General features: G+C 44.8%; 1 protein-coding gene across 5 annotated transcripts in view; it reads right to left on the minus strand.

Moving 5' to 3' along the window:
• Nucleotides 1-15,278, minus strand: part of IPCEF1 (interaction protein for cytohesin exchange factors 1) — a 572,159-nt gene that overhangs the window by 58,480 nt on the left and 498,401 nt on the right. The window lies entirely within an intron of this gene.

The following is a 15,278-nucleotide window of genomic DNA, read 5'->3' on the forward strand; positions in this document are numbered from 1 at the left end:
CATGATAATGTGGACAACCATCACCATATCCTTGGTGTTAGAGCAGTGGCACCATGCCGTTTTCATACATCGCTTAATGCCCAAACGGCAGGAGGAGCCTGTGAGAAAAGAAAACAATCATGCAAACCAAAATCGAGTTTCTACAAATGTAGCCATTGCAGCATTTGTAGGTTGACTATAGATGTACAAGCAAGTTTAGCTTCTACAACTCATGTGATAGCATTATTCAAATGCATATTGACGTAGAAAATATATGTAGGGAGTACGATCAGGTCCTTATGGTAAAGAATTAGTGAACACTTCAGAGTATTCAAGCAACAAGATGTCAGCTACCTCATCGCATTGCATGCAAAAGATTGTAAGGCTCAGTATGCAAAACTGAGCTTCAGATTTCATGGAATTGATGTTGTTCAGAGTGATGCTAGGGGTGTAACCGTGAACTAAAATGACAGCAATGTGAAGCAAGATGGATTATGCATTTACATTCTATAAAAATGGGTCTCAATATAGACAATGAGATGCAATATTTCCTTGGTACTTGATGCATTACAATGCTGGCCGAATGTTCCCTTACTGTCATTTACATATTGAGTATCTTTATGTTTTTTCTTTTCCTTTTCACCTATTTTCATTACTCACGGGTGACCTCGCTATGTATGTTCTGCCCCAAATGGCGTGGCAAACGTGAGAAATATTAGGGAGTAGAATCACCTGAACAACACTAGGGCTTTCCAGTAAGAAACTGTGATGTACACATATATTAGATGTGGGACATGTAATAAGTGCTAGTGATCTTTGGTAGTGTGTGCTTTTTTGATAGCAGAGCAGATGAATTCAGAAGTAGTATTAGGATCATGAAGTAGATGTGTATATGGTTGAGACTTATGTCAAATGGACCATGAAGGGACTATAACTTAGATTGATGGGAACATAGGCATTGATTGATTGAGTTTAGCATTAAAAAAATATTAATGTCATACTTTACATGGTCATGCCTCCTCGGATGCACATGGTTCAAAATAGCCACCATGTTTGCATCAGGACTCTAATAAAGTGCTTAGCATGTGGGTTTTGAGTTGGACATTACATAATTGAAAAATATGAGGTTTTTTAGACTAACTAGTTTGTGGTGGTTTACAGGACTGTTACGAATGTCCCAAGATTAGGGTATATGGCTTTTCTGGTTGTATTTAAGGTTTTACCATTTGAACTTTCCAAGATGGCCGCTACGATTATGGCTTCAGCGACTGGATTCGGTTACTATGCACAATATGATCTGGAAATGGTGGAATTGTGCAATTAGTTCTTTAAATAAAATTAGAGTGGTGACACGTACTTAATCAGTGTACAACTAAAATGTTCCCACTACTTTGGTAACAACAAAGTTGTGTCCCTATACTGTTTGTCAGCTTACAAATATTTGTGGCACTGAAAAACAGTGTCATTCATGTGCATCTTTTAAGATGGCCGCAACATCTTACACATAACCAGTCACAATACCCCCACCTTACCTGTGCGGAACTAGATTGGTCAGTTGACTGGTAGCTTAGTTGAATACAGGGGGTATATATAGAACATTCAGCATGGTGATGGTGTTAGGTGCTGTTAAACACATGTGCAGGTTGGAGTACTCTTTTTTTTTTCTTATTTACGGTAAGGAAGTCCTGGACTTTCATCAGTAGATAATAACAATGGAGAGCTTTGCATTGTGGAATTTTCTCGAATTTTGCGATATACGATACTGCAGATAAGTTTGGACAACTGGGATGGGTTTGATTTAGGTTATTGTGTTGGTTATTTTATTTCTTGTGGGGTACAGAGGGCAATATGTTGGCAGAGGGTATACTGTAGATATTTCCACAGTATTCAAGATGGAATATCGTTTGAGGTGTACACAGACTATGCATTGGGCTTTCACTACATCAGGTGGCGCGGAGTTGCCACATGCAAGCGTGCCCCAAATTTTACGTTGCGGACCGTGGTCTACACCTACCCTTCTATATCTGCATCCCCAGTATCGGGGCCCATCCCTGCTCAACTCCGCGCCGCTTGATGTAGCAAAAGCGATTTAACTCTAGGTTGGACCTTGAACCGCAAAGACAGTAGGTTACACTTTAGGGGCACCATTATTGTGTGGGGTAGACTTTCATTATAGATACCTTTGTCCTGAGAAATCCCCATGGCTCCTTCAGACCAATTTAATCGGCACGAAACATGTCGATGAATCACCGAGTGAGAGACCAACACGAGGCCTCCACCTCATGACTATCAATCAATCATAGCATTTGTAAAGCACACTACATACCCGTGAGGGTCTAAAGGCGTGGGGGTGGGGGGATGCTGCTACTGCTCGAAGAGCCAGGCCTTGAGGAGTCTTCTGAAGGTCAGCAGGTCTTGGGTCTGCCGAAGGTGGGTGGGGAGGGTGTTCCAGGTCTTGGCGGCGAGGTGGGAGAACGATCTGCGCTGCAGGTCACTCTTTGGATGTGGGGGACTGTGGCAAGAGCGAGGTCGGTGGAGCGCAGCTGGCGGGTGGGGATGTAGAAGCTGAGTCGTCTGTTGAGGTATGCTGGTCCGGTGTTGTGGAGTGCCTCGTGTGCATGGGAGAGGAGCTTGAAGGTATCCTCTTGTTGACGGGGAGACAGTGCAGGTCTCTCAGGTGGGGTGTGATGTGGCTGCAGCGAGGGGTACTTCCCTCACATAGTTGCCATACACTGACTACCAGGGTTCCTTTTAAATCCCTAGGGTAGCACTGGCCTTTTATACGGTTTTTATCTCTGACAGGGCGTTCTATTCATAAAAAGATAGTTTGTGACCTCCCCTATCAGTTTTAACCCACTACCACGTTTCACTACTCCACCACACTAGTCACCTCACCTCACCTGCACGCATCATACGGCATTTCTTAAAACGATCTCTGCCAAAGTGACCCTTCAGTGGACCCGAAGGGCATTGCAGCGCCGGCCCAACGAGGAGCACCACCCTGTGATGAATCATGACATCCCCTTGGGGATGTGTGAGGGCAACATGAGACAGTCATGATGGCTATCTTCATGATATAAGTCCAGTTACACCTGTTAGTAACACTTTTTCTTCTCCTGTAGGAACAGAGGCCCCCTTTTTGATTCTTTGATCTACCCATAGGAGCACAGGCTCTGGACCTTCTAAATTAGCTCCAAGTACCCCTTCCCCTTTGTCTGACATAGGAGAAAGTTATTGAAACTGAACTTGGTATGATGGCTGTATGAAACAAAGTTGTTTTATGTGGGATTGAATAAATCATCTGTTAAAGTAACCCAGAACTTAATAAGGATATCAGTGTGCTGTCCACCATGGCACCCTGCCTAGAACTAGTCAGTGCACACTGATATCTGCATGATCACTCCGAGGCTGAAGGGAGAACAAGTGGCTGCATGCCTTCAAAATGTTTATATGTGTAAATGTAGAGTTTATCAGATGCTTGCAACATTGGATCCCATTTATAGACTGTTGGCGCAGGGCCACGTCTGATTTGCAATATGGCTGGTATCTAGAGTGGCGCAGTGGGCAAGAAAAGTATGAACCAAAATGTGATCTGAGTGATTACCAGTGGTTGCGATTATAGAAGTATTTAACGATTCACTTTTGTGTATTAAAAAATGGGAATAGCACATGTAATATTATTTGCACTCATACCCTGTGCATTTTTTGTATTTTTGTGCCTTCAGTCTATGCTCAGTTTAGAACCTGGCCAAAGCTGGTGTCAACAGGGAGGGCAAAACTAGAGCATGAAGCACTCGCCACAAATATAAAATGGCACTAATGCAAAAACATGTTTTTTATTATCACTATGGTCTATTTAAGAACCTGGCAGACGTTAGCATGTGCTGTTAGCCCCAGTTGTCCTTGGTGATCCATGATTTATTTGTAGAATTTCCATAGCACCAAAGCGCTTTATAAAACTTATACAAGGTGGCACAATCATTTTATGAACAAGTGAAAAATGAATACAAATAACAAGAATGAGAGACCTGAAGAAGGTAACCAAGGTGAAACGATGAAAAGAATTCAGTACGTAACATTTATAACATGAAGCGGTCATTATCTGCGAATACATATTCATGTCTCATTCTCTTCCTCCTCAAAGAAATTAAGAGGGGAGATTAGTCCAAAGCTTAGAAGCAAGGATTAACATGAACAACATCAGCCATCCAAGCTATTAAGGGAGTGTTGTTAAGGGTGCTCAGACCTGTCTGCAGTAAAGTTGTTCAGAGTTGCCAGGGCGAGGATGATCCAGGCTAGGGAGTCCACGTAGTAGACACAAAGTCAAGTCCCTCAAAGCCTTCACCCCAAGCTAACAAATGACCCATGACCTGGTTATGGGACCAAGTCACATGCTTAATCTTAAAACAAAAAGTGGAGGTGACAACCATGAGGTGCAGGCTGTAGCGACCATACCATCAACTTACAAGTCACATCAGCCATTCGGATCCCAGTACTATGACCCACAGCAATCTCATGAGATCCAGCAACTCCGCTCACCATAAAGTTACAAAATACTCATCTAGTCCACAGACTGGCACAGCCTCGAGCTTGTGGGGTGATGAAACTTCCTGAAGGCAAATACGCCCGGGACCGTAAGTTCATCAACTCAAATTGTGCACTGCCATCCAACAATACAAATGGTTAGGACTGCATTGCTGAGTATTTGCAAAAAGCACAGAAGGAGCAGCATGCCACCCACAACAGCACACCACACGTCCATTCATGCAAGGCGAGGCAGCGCATTGCTGAGCAAGCGCTGGCGAAGCCAACCGATCTGGCATAGACTACAGAACTACTGGATTTGCTAATGCTTATTTTCTTTGGTCTAGTTTAGTATACCTTTATCTTTCCAAGAATTATGAGACATTTTCAAACAACTTAGTGGTCAACATGATATGCAGTAAACAATGATAAATACATGTCAAAATCATTTCTAGGTGGTGAACAGAAGGTGGGCATGCAAGTGCAAGCATGCCCACTGAAGGGTGGCTATCTGGGAAGGCTTTATTATAAAGTAGAATAAATACCTTCAAGATAGCTGCTCATGCAGCTGTATGCATGAGCATGCTGGCTCACATACGGGAAGTTAGCTTTGAATAGTTTGTGTAATACTTCAGCTAAAAATATAGAATAGAGAACCACATTTTAAAGTTAGCTGCATATTAAAGATCTTGTGCGATACAGGGCAGCACTGCCCATTTCAGTGAGTGGCCTGGTTGCAGTGTGTGATTAGCTGCATGAACCTGGTAAAAGGTTAAAAAAAAATGTTTATAAATGTAATAAAATGTTTATTGGAATGGGATGACCAATTGTCCACTTTTGTTTGCTGTGATGTGTGGGACCTAAGCGTGACTGACTCTATAAAATACCAATGGATGAAGAAGGTTCACTTAAAGCTTTCGATGTAAATGTGTGTGTACACATGTGCATATATAGGGGGGTGCGTGCATGTGTGTGTGTGTGTGTGGGTGTGTGTGTGTTTTCAAACAAAAGGTCTTGGCTAACAGCAGACCTTAAAAGAAGATGGGAGCAGTTTCTTCAACACCCTGGTACAAGGGTGAAGCAAAAGCCAGGAGCAACACCAGAAAAAAACACACTGAGGTAGAATCAGAAAGCCACACAACACCACACTAGCCATGGACAGATATCTTGCCCATACCACCAGGTCCCACGGCCAACATCCTCCATCACAGTTATCATAGACACAGCAACATTACAGTGTTGTACCCCTAACCTAAAGGACATCTTGAGATACATTGTGTTCCGCCATTAGGGTTAACAATGTAATGCCGATAGCTTTGGGTTACCCAATGACCAAAAAACATGTGTGTCCTCACAGGGTGGACAGTGTGACCTCAATTTACTTTAGCACAGCGCTGGCGCTTGCACGACTCAAAGCTATAGTGGTTGGTGCTCAAGACAGTTCCATCACCTCAGCAGGGGAAAAGGTGGGGGGATTTAATCTTGAGTTTCCATACAGGGAGGCAGACGCAATGGGAACTGGAAAACTTGAGTCACCGGGGTCATAGTAGCTTGACTAAGGGATGAGAAAGTTTACATCTGCACTGGAGTCTTCAAGTTTCACAGCCCTGTGCTGCACTGTGATAGGCTTTTTACTGCCTACTCTTTAAACAAATTTGGAAAGTTTAAACGCCAATAGCTGCTCCCCCACGCAGAAGAAGTCTACACATGAACCAAAAAACTGTAGGTGGTAGCTATTTATAGCTGATTAGCCGGTGGATGGATATTAAACTTACTCTGTTTACCCCACCACCGGCTCAATACCAGAGATGATGTACAATTGGGCTAGCAGACAAGAAAATAGCAAAGAAATGTCACTATTTACCTGGCTGCGTGCACAGTTTCTATAGCTAGTATTGCGCCAGCAACGGACATGCGCAATTGTCACTCATCAAGAATACCAGGCACAGGAGCCTGGAGGGTCTGCTTCACCTTACATTAAAGCAACTGAAATTATGCAGTTTTGCAGCTGTGGCATGGTATGCACAATTATGAATTTGCCACATTTGCCACATAATAACCTGCTGCATCATTTTCCGATTAAAAAATATATATTGCTTCACACTCAAAGGAATTGAAAGTTACTTAAAATTCAGTGACACATGTCGCCCTGCGGTGGAAGTCCCTTTGCAAAGATTTACTGGTCACCTTCCAGTTGCTTATTGCTGTATTTGGCTGGTAAATTGGCACTGATGAGGTGAACATTTTGCCCAAACAGTGTTAACGTGTAAAAATGACAAAATAGTTAACTAATACCATCTGTGCTGCATCATGCCACATAATTTGGCCTTCCTTGCCGCATAATTTAAGCAACTCTGCCACATAATTTGGTCGTGTTCGCCACATTATTCCAGTGACCCTGACTGCTCCTTTTATTTTCACTTCCGTGTTTACTGCTCATGACGTGTCTCTGACAGTCCTTTTCGATTAAGCCTATTGTGTGGACATAAGAGTGGGATTGGACGGGGGGAGGGAGGCTGGTATTCCCACAACATGGAACAGGTTAACTGTCAGTGACAGAAATCCGACACGAAAAAAGAGTTATTATGGGGTTTGTTTCTTGTTCCCATGTCAGACAACATTTTGGCAGCGCTTAAATATCTTTCCGCACTTGACCCTTTAAAGCAGACACAGCTGCTTAGCTTCGGGTCGTATAAACATCCATGGAATGTCCCCACGGTCTTTGAAAACCACTAATAAGATTTTCTGGCACGGTCTACGAAAATGCCTCCTTCACGCTGGTGGCCGAACCCTATTGCGCGCATATTTCTCATTGAACAAAAACAATACGGGTGCAGGCTTCCAGGGAAGTGCTCTCTTTCTAATGCACGGTGCTCTGAGAGACTTGAAAAAAAACAAGACTGGAGCTGAAAAAAAGACAATAGAAAAACCTCTAACTCGCAAGCAAATCAGAGGGAAACGAAAAAAAAAAGGAAAAGAAAAAAAGAAGGGAAAGACGGGCGTTGAAAATATAATGGTGAACTCCCTTTGTGCACAGTAAGCCATGATATATAAGGGGCAAATATTTGCTTCCCTTTTGCTCTTATGACGGATCTGGAGATACATTTCCTCTCCTCCTCTGATGTGACGTCACGTTTCAGTGGTGGAAAGCAACATGGAGGACAGAATAGGATAGCTGTTCCTAAACCGGGTCAACGCATCACTGCTCCCTCTATAATCCACCCAGTTACTGTGTGAACCCCCGCTCTTCCAGCTAAAGTGGGTTGTGCCGTTACGCCATGGGCTCCTATCCGGGGTCACATTAAAAGGTTGACTAATTCTTTATGGGTCTCTTCTTTCTGCTCCTCATAAATAACACTGTGAAGGAACACCACCACAGAGCTGGGTGCTGGGGGTTGCCAAGTACAGTGCCTGAGGTAGAGAACAATGCAAATGCAGAAGAAAAAAAACATATAAGGGGGCGGGGCAACTAGAACGAATGGGTGTGAGAAGGGTAAGAGAAAAAATAAGGAGGGGGAGAAAAAAAGAGGAAAGAAGGGTCAAAACGTGAAATGTAGACCAGTGGCATAGGAAGGGGGGGGGGTGGGTGAGGGCTGCCCCGAGTGTCATCACTGACGTGGGTGACAAAATGGCAAAATATGTGTTTTAAACACATATTTTTGCCATTTTGTAAAAGCCAGAGGTGACAAGAAATTTTCCGCACCAGGTACCACCTGACCTTGCTACGCCACTGATGAAGAGAGGTTAAAAGGAAGAGGGTGAGAGGAAGCTGGGTAAGTAAGTAAACTGAGCTTGTAAAGCTCCTGGTTACACTGACCAGTGTGCCCCCGCGCTAAAGTATCGGCCCCCAGTCTCCTACGCCATCATAGCCTCCCACACCTGTATCCTCTCTAAACCTGTCCCCTGGGAAATAAATGGGTTTTCAGTCTTTGCGAAAAACCACCTCCGAGGTTTCCAAACGGAGCCTCAGGGGTAGGCTATTCCACAGTCGGGCTGCCAGAAACCGGAATGACCGCCCTCCCATTCTGGCTCTTCTGATTTTGGGAACCTGCACTAGACCCGCCCCACTAGATCTAAGTTGTCGAGTCGGAATATGGGGTGTTAGAAGATTGAGAAGAAAGCGGGGTCCTTTCCCCTGTGTAATCCGATGGCTAACACCGAGGGCTTTAAACTGCACTCGCTCCTTGACTGGCAGCCAATGTAGCGTCTCCAACGCTGTTTTTGAAAGAGCTCTCTTAGGCAGCATCAGCACCAGCCGGGCTGCAGCATTATGAATACGCTGCAGCCTCTGGAGGCATCTCACGTTGGCTCCCAGATAGAGGGCGTTACCAAAGTCCAGCCTTGAGGTAACCAAGGCATGGACTAATGATTTCCTAGCTGTTATAGGAAGTAGGTCCAAAGTCTTTCTGAGGCCGCGCAGAATGCCAAAACAGGTGCCCGCAACACGTCTAGTATGATAGTCATTTGAGATTTTGGAATCAATCCAGATCCCCAGGTTCCTAACCTGTTTCACTGGGTGTGGGAAGTGGCCCAAGCGTCTGATGCCACCATGCTGAGGTCCAGACTGACGGCGCCTTTCCCACAATCAGCACCTCAGTTTTATCACTGTTTAATCTGTGGCAATTACTGGCCATCCAGGCCGCAAGATCTTGTAAGCAGAAGGTGAAATTACTGGCTGCACTCTCAGCTGGCTGCGCTAAGGCCACAACCAGCTGAGTGTCATCGACATATGTCACAACTTCCAACCCATATTTCTCAGTTATCGCAGCCACAGGCGCCACAAACAGGTTGAAAAGGGTCGGGCTGAGGCTAGACCCTTGAGGGACCCCTTGTTTCAGGCTTATGGCTTCAGACCTATAGGGCCCCTGTGCTACTTGGAAGCTGCGGTCTTGGAGAAACGATTCCAGCCACTCCCATGCCGTCCCTACCACTCCTCCCCTACTTAGACACTTCAGCAGAGTGTTATGCGCCACAGTGTCAAAGGCGGCATTTAAATCAAGAAGAATCAGTGCCGCAGTTTGACCCTCATTCACGTGTCTGCGAAGAGTCTCCGTGGAGAAAAGCAGAGCTGACTCCATAGAATGAAGTGCGCAGAAGCCAGATTGCGTGGGATGAAGCAACTTATGGGTTTCAGTGTGGGCAGTCAGTTGTTGATTAACCATCTTCTCAGCAATCTTGGCAAAGTAGGGAAGGAGTGAAATGGACGCAGGTTGTTTAACTTCTCCATGCTTATATTCTGCTTTTTTTCAGAGGGAGCACCACTGCTTCCTTCCAGATTTTCGGCACCCTAACTGAACTAAAGGAGAGTTCTAGCAGATGTCTAATATGTGGCTCTAGAGTCACACTGTTCCCTCTCAAGATTTTAGCAGGCGCAGGATCTTTGGGTGAGCCAGACTTGATGCTGATAGCTATCTAACTCAGCATATCTCCGGCTGGGACCCTAAACATAGTCAGGCAGTCGGTCTCAATTAGCCCACTACTAGGCACGCCCTCTCTCCCAGGCCCATCCCTAGCTTCCACAGGAAAGGTAGAGTAAATTCTCTCCACCTTATTGGCAAAAAACTCTGCTACCTGATTACAGGATGCCACAGATCCTGCCACAGGTGCCTCTATGGTCGAGAGCGAGGATATCTCTTTGTAAACCCGGAACAGCTCCTTAACTGAGCTGTCCGCCTTTTCTATCCTCTCAGTATAAAAGGATGTTCGTACTTTCCTAATCAGGGTGTGATAACCTTTAAAGCTGGATTTATATTCCATGAATTGGGAGATAACCTCTTCCCCAGCATCTCTCAAGGCGCTTACATGCTGTCTTTGCCTCCCTCAGCTCAGCATTAAACCAAGGGGCAGATTTAATTCGTCTCTCAGACCCTTTACTAGACCATGGCGCAGTGCTATCAAGGGCCTCCAGGATGCACCTATGCAGAGCCTCACAGGGTGAGTCTATCTCCAGCCCCCCTGGAGGTCCTCCATGTACCAGGGCCATGTTGAATTTCTCAGGGGAGAAACCCGCCCATTTCCTTTGTCTCCTCTTTGCTCCCACCTTCACTGGTATTTTATCGACTGTGCCAGTTACCCGAAAGGGGATCAAAAAATGGTCAGTCCAGATAACAGGTACTGGGGGATCAATTTTGAGTGTTTCCCAGTTACCAAAGATTGGGTCCAATAAATGTCCCAACTGGTGAGTAGGGAGCTCAGATTTTAGGGATAGCTGTAAAGTTATCAGCTCTTGTCGGAGCTCCTGAGCTACCATGTTGGAGGTGTCGTCCAAATGCAAATGGAATGGTGGAATGAAAGAAGGAACGGTAGAAGGTCAAGTAAAAGTAAAGCACAATGGATGAATGGATGGAAAGGTGAAGATGGATAGATGGGTAAAAGCAAGGACAGATAGGCAAAGGGATGAGTGGCTCAAAGGACAGGAGAGTGAAAGAATCTCTTATAGGCAGGAGAAAGTTCTAGGCAGTGACATTGGTGGTATGGTTGTAAGTGGGGCAGGTGTTTTCATTTCCTTACTCCTCCCTTGTTTCAAACTCCTTGTCACTAAGCCAGTGCTTAATTTGAGCCTGTGGTTACCTATGCGCAGCACCAGCACTTAATTTTCAACACTGCACCCATGACAGTCTGACACAAGGTGGCGCTGTTTGTTATATTTGCTTTGTTATAATGTCAAAACATCCATAATACGTGAATGAGCAAGATGCGATTTCAGAACAAATTTCTTGATGTAATTATAGAAGGTGTGTTCAATTACATATGTATACAAATCAGGCAAGAAAAAATGAAAATCAAAGTCCTTAAGAACGGCATAGGAGTGTCAAGATACGTCAACTTCAACATAGTGTATAAACATCACAAACTCATTGATTTCTTCATTCTCGGCTCCACCCCCTCCGCATGGTACGACACCTGGCGGCCCCCCGCCCTTGGAAAACCCCCCCACCTGACACCCGACAGACCACGCACAGAACCTTGGCATCATACTTGACTCATCGCTCATGATGAACCACCAGATCAACACCGCATCCTCAGCCTGCTTCAACACCCTCAGCAAACTCCGAAAAAGGTTGGGATGGATCCCATAAAATCCAGAAAAACGATTACACATGCCCTCATCACTAGTAGATTAGACTACGGCAACGCCTCCTACGCCGGAATCAACAAGAAACTCCTCTGCAAACTCCAGACCATCCAGAACACCGCAGCAAGACTGATCCTAGACATCCCCCATCACAACCACATCACCCAACACCTCAGCGATCTCCACTGGCTCCCCATCGAGAGAATAATCTTCAAACTCCTCATCCAAGCAAACAAAGCCCTCCACAATATCAGACCAATATATCTAAACAACCACCTCTCCTTCCATGCACTCAAGAGACACCTCCGATCAGCTGACCTCTCTCTGGCCACCATCCCACGCATCCACAAGACCAGAACAGGAGGAAAGTCCTTCTCCTACCTCGCAGCCAAGGCCTGGATAGACCTCCACCTCCACCCCAGCGTGTGCCTACACTACCCCAGTTCAGGAAGGACCTCAAGACCCGGCTCTTTGGAGGATCCCATCACTCAACGGTGTCAAACATTGGAAGCCAAAAGGGGTGATTCAGCTTACAGCATGCCCCATATGAGAAAATCCTTGTGCTCAATGGGTTTTGTAGGGCACACAAAAAAGAAGTCTCCTTCAGCAAACCGTGATTTCCTTTTAGTCAAATGCTACAGATTGATCGTCCAAGTGAATTTTTATTGGAAAATATTGATACGAGTAAAATGCAATTATTACTATTTTTGAGAGAGTGGAGGTGCCGCATGACCTACCCGAGGCATGATTATCTGCTTTAATTTCATGGTGGTAGAAAACCCATAATTCACAGGACCCCAAACATATAGAAAATATTTCACAGGTCCCCCGAAACTATGGTTTTCATTATCATAATCACATCCCCCAAACCAATTTGCAGAGTTTTAACACCTTCTGGGTCACTAGGATTATACAGCATTGGAGGACCAAATTATGCAGCAGGGTCATCCAAATTATACAGTACAAAAATGCAAACAATTGGCCATTACGTGCACATTCTCTGGCAAGATTATTTTGAACTATATGAGCTAGGAACCTTGTTTTTGTTTAAATCAGCAAATTAGGTCTCAAATTAAGGTTTTTTTATTTCTACATTCTTAACTACATAAATATTGTGCTTTTCGGTTCACTTTAGACAGGCAAATATATATTCCAGTATTTCACTTACTATTTTCAACAAACATTTCACTGTTTGGAAATAAAACATATTTTCAAGCTAACGATTCAAAAATCGAGGTATAATGGAAATAAATGCATCACGAATAACATGTTCAATATGTGCAACTTCGTGTGCTGTCAGGCCTACTAAATTAGAAGCTTTTTCTGGAATATATACACAATCCTTCAAATCAAATCAAAATCACTTTATTCGGTTTCCTGTGATAAAACCATAAAATCACAAGTAGAAAATACTGCATACAATCCAGACGAGAACATACCCAGTTTAAGTATAGTATATACAATGTAAAACAATATATACAGTTTAAAAATATATAATTACCAAATCTCTACGAACACATATAAAATACCTGCTAACCACCGCTCTAAATGGTGCAGTAAGACCTTGCACTTAATTAATTGTTAGTTAAACAGCTAGTGGAGCAAGGTAAAGTGCATAGTGCCGGGGATAGTGACAAGGGTCAGGCGAGTTAATCACAGCTCGCCTTAAGCCTAATCGCAGATTTTAAAAAGTTAAGCCCATAATAAACAGTATTACCCATCAACGTTTGTAGAAATATAAATACGGGCCATACTTGTTTAAAATTGGCATGTTTCAGACAAGGAATTAAAAAGGAATTTCCTGGCTTATCATAAAATGGGAAATACATCGTGAAATAAACCATGTCCTGCAGAGATGTACGGTCGCAGCCGCAGGGCAAAAGGGCATGCCCTTTATTATGACCCCTGGGATGGGCAAGAAGAAGATGGAAAAGATCAAACTGAAACCTGGTCAGAAGAAAACAGTTGTATGAGTTTGTGAACCCCAACAAGAACGGTTCCACCAATCCTTCACTATTTAATGAAGACCACTCAGACGACCCAAATATACCACAAAATATGATCTAATGGCTCCTCTGACGTGTAAAACAAGGCATAAAGCCGAAACACGTCAGGACTTCACACTCCAGCCAGCAGTGCGCCAGGAGGCGTGTTTGCAGAGTGGTGGAGAAAGGGGGCGTGGCCTCTGAAAAACTCTCAGCAGTTCCTCTATGTGGGCCTTACTGGAGGTAATAGTAGGGGTTGTTGGCCTCCAAGGACCCTCTGAAGCAGAGAGGACTTCATTCCTCAACAATCAGTGCGCCAGAAGGTGAGTTTGCAGAGTGGGGGAGAAAGGGGGGAGCCTGAGTGCCCAGAGACCCAGTGAAATGCAGCATTTATAGTTAGCTGAGCTAACTATAACTTGCGCCCCCCGCAATGCACTGCTTTTGACCTCACATATTGTATTACTCATGACATGGTCAGTGACATCTCTCATGACTTCACCGATGACATCACCCGGGGCCATATTCAACCCCGGAAACCCACCTTCCAAGAGCTGTCCCATGAAAAATGAATAAAGGAGAAGGGCTGTGCGGCCACCCTCCTGGAGAAAATTATGGATTTGGCTACCGCCACCCCCCCAGGGCAGAGTCCTGCTATGTCCCAGTGTGCCCACCCCGAGACCTAGCAGTTTGCTTTCGCTTGGTGGAAGCTGAGAGCTACTGCCAAGTGAAAGCAGCTCCCTACATGTGGGACAGCAGCAGAGGAAGGGAGCCCTCAGGGACCTCTGGGGCACTCAGGCTCCCCTGTGGTCCCCAACAGTCGGGACTGGGTGCCCTGGGTGGGCACCAGCATGACAAGGCCGGGCCCTGGGAGATGGGAGATGGGGTCGCCAGGGCCAAATCGGCTCGGGTGGGTGGCCACATTTCGACGTGGCGCATTACACAGTTATAGTGTAGAATACACACTGGACATTTACCCAATGATGTAGCACTTACTAAGTAATCAGTAGAAAGTACTCCAATTGGGTAGACATTTCGTGCAAAATGTGGAGTCTTGATGGGTAAACGGGCAGGTGAGCTTCTGTTCTGGCCATGATGCTTAGCTCACAGAAATTAAACCTCGACAGGAAGCACTTGCAAACATAAACATAGCAGGTGCCCGAGTTGAGGCTCCACTTCTGTAATGCACTAATGATCCGAATTCCCAGGCTTGGCGAAGCCAATGCAAGTGTGTTTTCTCTGCACTTTTACATTGAATGACGATGTGAAATCCTTTGTGGCGGTGAATGCATTGTTGATATATAGGAGCGCAATCTGTATGTGTCTGTGACGAGTGGGATCTTTCTTGTCCTCTCCTGGTGAGAGCAGAGTCCACAGTTCTCCCTTTATAATTAGGAGTGTGCAAAGGTCTTCCTGCCTTTTGCCAGGATGATGGACAGCTTACTAAGAGGCCACTCCTGTATGTTTCCCTCTGATTTTGGAGGCACATTCTTAATGCAGAGGAATATGAGGCCATCTCCACAGAAGAAAGAAGACCTTCACATAGTTAAGAAGAAGGGCCCTTGTTTGGTGTAGACTTACTTCTTTTTTCTTTTGTTGTCTACTCTATAGGAAGATTCATACTAACATACATTTCTGGATAAAGAAGCATGAGGAAAAATCACATTGCCAAAACACACACAAGGTCACTTGTGACATTTTGTCATGCTACCTTACGC

The sequence above is a fragment of the Lissotriton helveticus genome, chromosome 6, assembly GCF_964261635.1.
Source record: "Lissotriton helveticus chromosome 6, aLisHel1.1, whole genome shotgun sequence".
NCBI classification, from domain to species: Eukaryota; Metazoa; Chordata; class Amphibia; order Caudata; family Salamandridae; genus Lissotriton; species Lissotriton helveticus.